The sequence below is a fragment of the Salvelinus namaycush genome, chromosome 30 (genome assembly GCF_016432855.1).
Source record: "Salvelinus namaycush isolate Seneca chromosome 30, SaNama_1.0, whole genome shotgun sequence".
Lineage (NCBI taxonomy): Eukaryota > Metazoa > Chordata > Actinopteri > Salmoniformes > Salmonidae > Salvelinus > Salvelinus namaycush.
In genome coordinates this window covers 32,391,504-32,402,291 of record NC_052336.1, presented here as the reverse complement: position 1 = coordinate 32,402,291, position 10,788 = coordinate 32,391,504, and the positions used below count along the sequence as shown (strand labels likewise).

Here is a 10,788-nt window from a genome sequence, read left to right as displayed (position 1 = left end):
ACCAGAGGAACAGAGGAGGAGTAGGATAAGGGTACGGCTAAAAGCTATGAGAATTGTGGTTAGCTTAACATAGGTAAGGGAAGCAAAGTGGTTGGAGGAGCAATATGCACGTGGAGCTGGGCAAAGGGGCCATAGTTTGTTGACATAATTGTAAAATAAACTTTAATTTACTCGTTGGGATGCAGTGAGGTTCCAATCTCTGTTTTAGACGATACTGATTTTATGACCAACATTTTCCTATTTACACTTTGTAGTCAATTTGGACACTATAATAAATGTTTCTGACTCATATCGATGCAACACGTGTTTTGTTGTTGGTTTTCAGGGGCAGTTGCTCTTCTCCATGTTCTCAGTTGTCAGTACATGGGAAATCATGTCCCATTTCTCTTCAATTTGATGGCTCGTTGCGGTGATGTGTTACAGCGTGTTCGTAGATGTCCAGCAATCAGTTGTTAACGCCACATATGGTGTTTGAGAGCTTGTGCTTTGTACTTGCAGAGCAATCATTGTTCCATTTCTTGACATTGAATCTTGAAGTCTGGTTCTAGTCTGGTTCTAAGCAAAAAAAGAAACGTCCTCTCCCTGTCAACTGCGTTTATGTTCAGCAAACTTAACATGTGTAAATATTTGTATGAACATAACAAGATTCAACAAACTGAGACATAAACTGAACAAGTTCCAAAGACATGTGACTAACAGAAATGGAATAATGTGTCCCAAGAACAAAGGAGGGGGGGGGGGGGGGGGGGGGGAAATCAAAAGTAACAGTCAGTATCTGGTGTGGCCACCAGCTGCATTAAGTAAAAACACTCAATATAAATAACACTAAATAAAACAGCAGGGCATAGATCTATACAGTATATTGTTAGATTCTGGGTTAAACTTGGAACATTGTTATACTCAGAAGGATAGTATCTGACAGTGAGAGATACGGGTGGAGATCTCAGAACCTAACAATGTCACTGAGGGAGAGAGGGTAATGTATAATGTTTACATTATGTCAGGATATGTTATTGTTAGCCATCAGGGATTCTATGGGAGGGATCCTCTGGGAGTAGAGGGGACACAGTCTGGTTGGCGAGGAGTGAGCACTTTGGGGTAGAGGTCAGGTCAGATGAAGTGAGGAAGAACAGATATCACGAAGGTTCTGTCTTGCAAAACAGAGATGCATTGGCTGTTCAGTTGTGGAGGAGGAGACTCCGCCTAGGGGAAAGGGTTAAATATCAGTGCTCGTGTGAAATGTCGTTTGTCTGAATACAGCTGTGTCGACAACTTTGGGAAGAATTAAACTTGGTTAAGCTTTTCTAGTGTCCGTTGAGTTATTTGCTCTAAAAATAAGAACCTAACAATATGAACAAACACCTTTCTATGATAACCCACCTTACCCAAAACCCTGAGAGATGGTATTACATTTTCCTGGTTCATAACGTTGCTGCCACCATCTCCTATTACCGAAAAGAGCTTCTGGACATCAGAACAGCGATTACTCACCTCGAACTGGACGAAGAGTTTTTTCTTTAATGAGTCCGATGTGAAGGATATACTGCTTTGTCAAGACAAGGCCCAAATCGCCATCATCAGTGTGAAGAAAATATGTTGGAAAGGGGGGAGGAGGGCGCGGTGCCTTGTATGAATTAGCCGACAAACTGTAAAATCTTATGTCTCATCGAGAAATGACTGAATGACAACACAAATAATATAGAGCTGGCTGGCTTCTCCGTGCATCGGCAGGACAGAGCAGCTACGTCTGGTAGGACAAGGGGCGGTGGTGTGTGTCTATTTGTCAATACCAGCTGGTGCGCTATGTCTAATATTAAAGAAGTCTCAATGTATTGCTCGCCTGAGGTAGAATACCTCATGATAAGCTGTAGATCACACTATCTACCAAGAGTATCATCTCATCTATATTAAACCGATGCTGGCACTAAGACCGCACTCAACGAGCTGTATAAGGCCAGAAACAAACAAGAAAATGCTCATTCAGAAGCGGTTCTCCTAGTGGCCGGGGACTTTAATGCAGGCAAACTTAAATCCATTTTACCTAATTTCTACCAGCATGTCACATGTGCAACCAGAGTGAAAATAAACTCTAGACCTCATTTACTTCACACACAGAGATGCATACAAAGCTCTCCCTCGCCCTACATTTGACAAATCTGACCATAATTCTATCCTCTTGATTCCTGCTTACAAGAAAAAACTAAAGCATGAAGTACCAGTGACTCGCTCAATATGGAAGTGACAGATTACGCGGATGCTACGCTACAGGACTGTTTTGCTAGCACAGACTGGAATATGTTCCGGGATTCATCCAATGGCATTGAGGAGTATACCACCTCAGTCACTGGCTTCATCAATATTTGTATCGACGACGTCATCCCCACATTGACCGTACGTACATTTCCCAACCAGAATCCATGGGTTACAGGCAACAGCCGCACTGAGCTAAAGGCTAGAGCTTCCTCTTTCAAGGAGCGGGACACTAATCCAAACGCTTATAAGAAATCCTGCTATGCCCTCAGACAAACCATCAAACAGGCAACGCATCAATACAGGACTAAGATTGAATCCTACTACACTAGCTCTGATTCACGTCAGATGTGGCAGGGTTTGACAAATATTACGGACTACAAAGGGAAAACCCAGCCGCAAGCTGCCCAGTGACGTGAGCCTACCAGACAAGCTAAATGCCTTTTATGCTCGCTTCGAGGCAAGCAACACTGAAGCATGCATGAGAGCACCAGCTGTTTCGGACGACTGTGTAATCTGCGTTCTCCGTAGCCGATGTGAGCAAGACTGTTAAACAGGTCAACATTCACAAAGCCGCAGGGCCAGACGGATTATCAGGACGCGTACTCAAAACATGCGCGAACCAAGTGTCTTCACTGACATTTTCAACCTCTTCCTGACCGAGTCTGTAATACCATCATGTTTCAAACAGACCACCATAGTCCCTGTGCCCAAGAAGCGAAGGTAACCTGCCTAAATGATTACCGCCCTTTGGCACTCACGTCGGTTGCCATGAAGTGCTTTGAAAGGCTCAAATCAACACCATCATGCCGGAAATCCTAGATCCACTCCAATTTGCATACCGCCCCAACAGATCCGCAGATGATGCAATCTCATTCGCACTCCACACTGCCCTTTCCCACCTGGACTAAAGGAACACCTATATGTGAGAATGCTGTTCATTGACTACTGCTCAGCGTTCAACACCATAATGCCCTCAAAGCTCATCGCTAAGCTAAGGACCCTAGGACTAAACACCTCCCTCTGCAACTGGATCCTGGACTTCCTAACGGGGCGCCCCCAGGTGGTAAGGTTAGGCAACAGCACATCTGGCACGCTGATCCTTAACACTGGGAACCCTCAGGCGTGTGTGGTTAATCCCCTCCTCTACTCCCTGTTCACCCACGACTGCGTGGCCAAGCACGACACCAACAACATCATTAAGTTTGCTGATGACACAAGAGTGGTAGGCCTCGTCACCAACAACAATGAGAAAGCCTATAGGGACGAGGTCAGTGACCTGGCAGTGTGGTGCCAGGACAACAACCTTTCCCTCAATGTGAGCAAGACAAACGAGCTGATCCTGGAGTATAGGAAAAGGTGGGCCGAACAGGCCCCCATTAACATTGACGGGGCTGAATTGGAGCGGGACGAAAGTTTCAAGTTCCTTGGTGTCCATATCACCAACGAACTATCAATGGTCCAAACATGCCAAGACAGTTGTGAAGAGGGCACAACACATCACTGGTGCCAAGCTTCCTGACATCCAGGACCTATATACTAGGCGGTGTCAGAGGAAGGCCCAAAAATGGTCCAAAATTCCAGTCATCCAAGTCATAGACTGTTTTCTCTGCTACCGCACGGCAAGCTGTACCTGAGCGCCAAGTCTAGGACCAAAAGGCTCCATAACAGCTTCTACCCCTAAGCCATAAGATTACTGAACAATTAATCAAATAGCCACCCAGATTATTTACATTGACCCCGGCTCTGTTTTTACACTGCTGCCACTGGCTGTTTATTATCTATGCATAGTCACTTTACAAATGACCTCGACTAACCTGTAACCCCGCACATTGACTCCCCCTGTAGCCTCTTTAAATGTGCTGTAATTTTCACGTTAGTTTTTTTATTAGATTTTTTTACTTTACTTTCTTAACTCTATTTCTTGAACTGAGTTGTTGGTTAAGGACTTGTAAGTAAGCATTTCATGGTATTCGGCGCATGTGACAAATAACATTTTATTTGATTCAAAATCTACCACGGATAAACTTTAGCTGGAGAGAAAATGGGTGTAAGGTTTAATTTCTTACATGTACTCTGTTCTTCAAGCTCTGATGGGGAATGATGAAGCTCTGAAGGCTTGCATAAAGTGGTATGATGACCTTGGTCTCATTTTTTTAGGCTAAGCAATGGAGACACCACTTTTTAGATGCTCAGCGTCTTTCATTTAACACAAGGCACAAGTTGATGCAAATCAATATTTTACATAGTGTCTACTTTTCACCAGAGAGACTGTATAAGATAAATTCTAGGGAGAGAAGGGTTTTGTATGATGTGCTCCCATGTAGCCTGTTGTTTTGTGTATGTGGAGGGAAAGGGGAGTGGGGGGAATAACTTGCCATGATCTGATTGTCATGTTTTGCTGATGATTGTTAAATAGTTTAAAATCTATATATATATTGTATCAATCATGCCCACAGTCATGCCTATTTTCCCACTAACACGGAACAGGTGGCAGCACCCATCTAAATGACCAGAGCATGCAATAAGTGTGAATAATTAAGCCCATTTCTCTTTAGAGACAGCATACCTACCCAATTGATTAATTAGCATGCAGAGTCTCAGACTATGCAAAAATATAACATTGTATAGTATGTGACATTTTGAAAATGTTGTATGCTTTAAATGCCAGGATGTCATACTCATTTCGGCTTTTCGTTTAGAATTCGCTGCACACTGTTGAGGAAGAAAAGCATATTTTCAGACCACGTGTGTTTGACAACAGCTGATAATCAACTGGTAATTAGATTAGAGGACGGGCTGTAGCCAAATGAACAAATGGTGGGAAACGACACATTTGCGCGTTAGATGATGCGTTCTCAGTATAGGTGAGCCTAGTATGTTGATATTTGGTGCTTAATGCATACATTTTTACTGAACAGTGGATTCTAAATAGTATGAAGTATGATTAGTACTTACACAGTGAAATGTAAATTTAGTAAGTAGTAGGCTGGACAGATTTCAGACACAGCCAACGACTCATACAAGACATTGTCACCAATGTTATGTTGAAAGAACGAGACTTCTTTTTAAACGGCTTGGGTTTTTTCCAACCGTGCTTCTACACCTGCATTACTAGCTGTTTGGGGTTTTAGGCTGGGTTTCTGTACAGCACTTCGAGATATTAGCTGATGTACGAAGGGCTATATAAAATAAAATTGATTGATTGATTGAACTCAAACATCGTACAGACTTAGGTTCTCTTGGTTGATGAATAAAGGCCCACTACAGATAGTTGAGTTGGTTAGTTTACATCATACACTTGCCGGGGATGAATGCCAGCTGGATAACAAGTGTTTGTAATGACGGAATGATGAATTGTAAATAACCTTGACCTTTTAAAATAACATTTTCACATATCTCCTTTCTCGCTCTCTATCGTGTCTCTCTTCATCTCGCTCTTTCTTTATCCCCCTCCTCTCTTTCTACTCCCTTCCTATCTCCTCTTTCTTTTTCTCTCAGATAAACTGAAGAAGCAGTTGGAGTTGCATAGGATGCAGAAAGCCGCTCACGGTACATTGTCTTCCTAATGGTCAGAATGTGCATTTCTCCTCATCCGCAGTTAATTAGTTAGCCCAGAGCCAAACGATAGGAGGATAGTTTGGTCACACTGCCCATAATGGTGATTCAACCTTAATGGAAGTAAGTTTGCCAATGAAATATCCTTGATTCAAAACCAACACACCAGCCCCATCTATTCACTTGTGAATCCAAGATGTCTTTTAGCAGACGTGTGCTAAGGGAATAGAGGAAAAACAGACATTGTGGGAAGTTTTCATCCAGCAGAACGTAATTATAATTCTCTTGGACCAATGATTTAGTTGAATGTGACTGAAACAATGCCTGAACCAATTGAACCGAAACCAGCATACTCAATGGGCGTACATGACCACAATTGTTAGCCCCCATTTAAAACGTATTTAGTAGAGACCTGCGATCTGAATTCCAGAGGACTGGAAACACGACTGGGTGGCAGAACTTTGACTGTACGTTTCATCCCCGTCGACTGACGAGAGGTCTGACGAGAGAAAGCCGGATCCAAGTTTACAAACATTTCCCTTGGGTTCAGACGCAAGGGTTTGTCTTGTTATTTGTTCCGAAGCATCAGAGAACACTTTGGAACAGGCAGGCTCCATTATTCGGTGACGGAATTAGAATACAGTATGTTGACTTCTAAGGAAATTACGGACACGAGCAAGCACACACACTTTACATTCCTGTGATTCTATTCTGGACATGTTTTGAAACATGTCTTAGAGCGTGTGTGTGTGTGTGTGTGTGCGTGCGTGCGTGCGTGCGTGCGTGCGTGCGTGCGTGCGTGCGTGCGTGCGTGCGTGCGTGCGTGCGTGCGTGCGTGCGTGCGTGCGTGCGTGCGTGCGTGCGTGCGGAGACAGAGAAGAACATAATTTATTTCATTTCCCCACATATACATAGGTGTCACTGTTAGCCCAGCAGAGGTAGAGGAGGTAGACCCTGTGGAAGAAAACATCCGCAGACAGATGGATGAGGAGAAGAAGAGGTAAGTAGGCTGCATTATGTGTATCTCAGAAACACAGGCAAATGGGTTGATGTGCTTGTACGTGCCATTACAGTACACGGCAATATACAGTGCCTTCAGAAAGTATTCACACCCCTTGACTTTTTCCACATTTTGTTGTTATAAATTGGGATTAAAATTGATTTAAATTGTCATTATTTTGTCGTCAATCTACACAAAATACTCTCATGTCAAAGTGGAAGAAAACATCTAAAATGTGTAAAAAATATATGAAAGTAAAACAATATATCTTGATTACGTAAGTATTGAACCCCCTGAGTCAACACATGTTAGAATCACCTTTGGCAGCGATTCCATACCTGGATCTTGCAATATTTTCCCATTATTCTTTTCAAAATTCTTCAAGCTCTGTCAAATTGGTTGTTGATCATTGTTAGACAGCCATTTTCAGGTCTAGCCATGGATTTTCAAGCAGATTTAAGTCAAAACTGTAACTCGGCCACTCAGGAACATTCACTGTCTTCTTGGTAAGCAACTCCAGTGTAGATTTGGCCTTGTGTTTTGGGTTATTGTCCTGCTGAAAGGTGAATTAATTATATTTATTTTTTATCCTGAAAAATTCTCCAGTCCTTAACGATTACAGCCAAACCCATAACATGATGCAGCCACCACTGTGCTTGAAAATATGGAGAGTGGTACTCAGTGATGTGTTGTATTGGATTTGCCCCAAACATAACACTTTGTATTCAGGACAAAAAGTGTTTGCAGTATTACTTTAATGCCTTGTTGCAAACAGGATGCATGTTTTGGAATATTTGTATTTCTTTTCAGTCTGTCAATTAGGTTAGTATTGTGGAGTAACTACAATGTTGTTGATCCATCCTCAGTTTTCTCCTATCACAGATATTAAACTCTGTAACTCTTTTAAAGTCACCATTGGTTTCATGGTGAAATCCCTGAGCGGTGTCCTTCCTCTCAGGCAACTGAGTTGTATCTTTGTAGTGACAGGGTGTATTGATACTCCATCCAAAGTGTAATTAATAACTTCACCATGCTCAAAGAGATATTCAATGTCTGCCTTTTTTTACCCATCCACCAATAGGTGCCCTTCTTTGCGATTCATTGGAAAACCTCCCTGGCCTTTATGGTTGAATCTGTCTTTGAAATTCACTGCTTGAATGAGGGACCTTACAGATACTTATATTTGTGGGGTACAGAGATGAGGTCGCCATGAAAAACTCTGGTTAAACACTGTTATTAAACACGGAGTGAGTGACTTGTTAAGCAAATGTTTACTCCCACACTTAATTACTTATTGACATTTCAGCTTTAATTTTTTCATTTAGAAATTAATTTGTAAAAAAAAAATGTTTTAACGTAATTTCACTTTGACATTATGGGATATTGTGTTTAGGCCAGTGACAAAAATGTTTAATGTAATCATTTTTAAATTCAAGGTGTGTGGATACTTTCTGAAGGCATTGTATGTGCATTGGGTGCATATGTTGTGAGGTCCATTGTAATTGCCAGTATTTCATAATTCCTCATAAAGTATAGAGCCCAACACATACATGTATCAAAGGTTATGAACCAAGGTATGTATTGGAGTGTTGGAGCGTCTGAGTTTGTAGGCCTCCACTTTACTTTGATTCTCAGATCTAGAAGATCTGTGTCCTCCCGGGTGGCGCAGTGGTCTAGGGCACTGCATCGCAGTGCTAGCTGCGCCACCAGAGTCTCTGGGTTCGCGCCCAGGCTGGGCTGGGTTCGCAACCAGGCTCTGTCGCAGCCGGCCGCAACCGGGAGGTCCGTGGGGCGACGCACAATTGGCATAGCATCGTCCGGGTTAGGGAGGGTTTGGCCGGTAGGGATATCCTTGTCTCAGTATGTAAAGTGTAATAAAATGTATGCACTCTACTGTAAGTCGCTCTGGATAAGAGCGTCTGCTAAATGACTAAAATGTAAATGTAAAAATGTAGAACCCCATGAAAAGTAATGTTTCACTTAATATGCTTTATAACAGTCAATCCCTCCACATAGATACAGAAGTATGGACTACTAGATGTACAGTCGTTGCATTCAATACCCTTGGTTTCCTGTCTCTTGTCAGTTACAAGAGCACCTTTGGCCATCTGAAAACACTGAAGATGGAGATTGAGCACCTGCAGCTGCTGCTGGAGCGGTCAAAGGTGAAGCTCCAGAGAGACTTCCAGGATTGGTGGAGCCAGGAGGCCGTCAGACTACAGGTGACCTCACTACCTCTCTTTGTCAGACGTTGTGGGATGCCACTACATAAAGCTGTCGTAAGCGTAAGCGTATGGGAGTTTCTCACACTTTTAGGAGTGATGTGTGTGTGTGTGTGTGTGTGTGTGTCTCGTGTCTATGTCTCTGTGTGCGTGCGTGTGTGCGTGATCACTCCAATTGAGTATGCTGACGTGTACCTACAGTATTGTCGTGGAAATATTCAGTCAATAATATTTCTCAAATACCGGAGCCAGGGAGTTCAATTAGACTTTATTACATTGTAATATAAGCCGAGCTGGTTCATGAAGCAAGTCCTTTCCAGTCTTGGCACTTACTTCTTACATACTTCTTATACATTTTTTCCCATGCCCTAATATGAAACCAAACTTAACTTAGTGCAAGGCAATAAGATAACGGTAAGATAAGATAAGCTCATCCCCTCTGGCATTTAGCCACCGTTATCTTATTGCCTTGCACTAAGTTTAGTTTGGTTTCATATTAGGGCATGGAAACTGTAGAGCCACACCAATAGTTCAAAAATACAGACATGTACTCGCCTTAAGACAGGTTCATGCATGTAGGACCATAGTAACAGTCCTTGGCACTTTACAGAAATAACCAGACATGTAATCCTGCTAACTCCTCTGAAAGGGACACCCATGTTCTGGAATGACCCAAGAGGTGTAACCATAGCAACGGCACATATTAGGCCATAACACAGTTACAGGAATAACCAGTCGTGTCCACACCCCAGACAGGTGCATGTCTTATGGTGTCTAATGACTCCAGAGCACATATAGAGTGCACCCATCATTTCTAGCTCTTCTGCAATTAATAATTCACACATGGTCTGGAAAATTCTCAATAGTATCTGTTTACCTACAGTGGTTCCTCCTTTAACTTCTTTGGGCTGCAATATGACAACAGCCACTTCAAGTGCAGGGCGCGAAATTCAAAATATATTTTTTAGAAATATTTAACTTTCACACATTAACAAGTCCAATACAGCATATGAAAGATCAACATCTTGTGAATCCAGCCATTTTGAATGCGATTTTTAAAATGTTTTACAGCGAAAACACCACGTATATTTATGTTAGCTCACCACCAAATACAAAAAAGGACAGACATTTTTCACAGCACAGGTAGCATGCACAAAACCAACCTAACTAACCAAGAACCAACCAAACTAACCAAGAAACAACTTCATCGGATGACAGTCTTATAACATGTTACACAATAAATCTATGTTTTGTTCGAAAAATGTGCATATTTGAGCTATAAATCAGTTTTACATTGCAGCTACCATCACAGCTACCGTCAGAAATAGCACCGAAGCAGCCAGAGTAATTACAGACACCAACGTCAAATACCTAAATACTCATCATAAAACATTTCTGAAAAATACATGGTGTACAGCAAATGAAAGACAGGCATCTTGTGATTCCAGCCAATATTTCCGATTTATTAAGTGTTTTACAGCGAAAACACAATATAGCATTATATTAGCTTACCACAATAGCCAGAAACACAAGCCATTTACCAGCAGCAAAAGTTAGCGATCGTAACAAACCAGCAAAAGATATATAATTTTTGACTAACCTTGATAAGCTTCATCAGATGACAGTCCTATAACATCAGGTTATACATACACTTATGTTTTGTCCGAACATTTACATATTTAGAGCTGAAATCAGTGGTTATACATTGTGCTAACGTAGCATCTTTTTCCCAGAATGTGCGGATATTTTTATGACACT

The 10,788-nt window shown here is 42.0% G+C and overlaps 1 long non-coding RNA gene across 1 annotated transcript; it reads left to right on the top strand.

The window, feature by feature from the left end:
* The first annotated feature begins 5,751 nt into the window (after positions 1 to 5,751).
* LOC120025170 lies at positions 5,752 to 9,013 on the top strand. Its single transcript, XR_005472971.1, has 3 exons — positions 5,752 to 5,802; positions 6,724 to 6,808; positions 8,895 to 9,013. It is a non-coding gene; the product is annotated as an uncharacterized LOC120025170 (long non-coding RNA).
* The last annotated feature ends 1,775 nt before the right edge of the window (positions 9,014 to 10,788 follow it).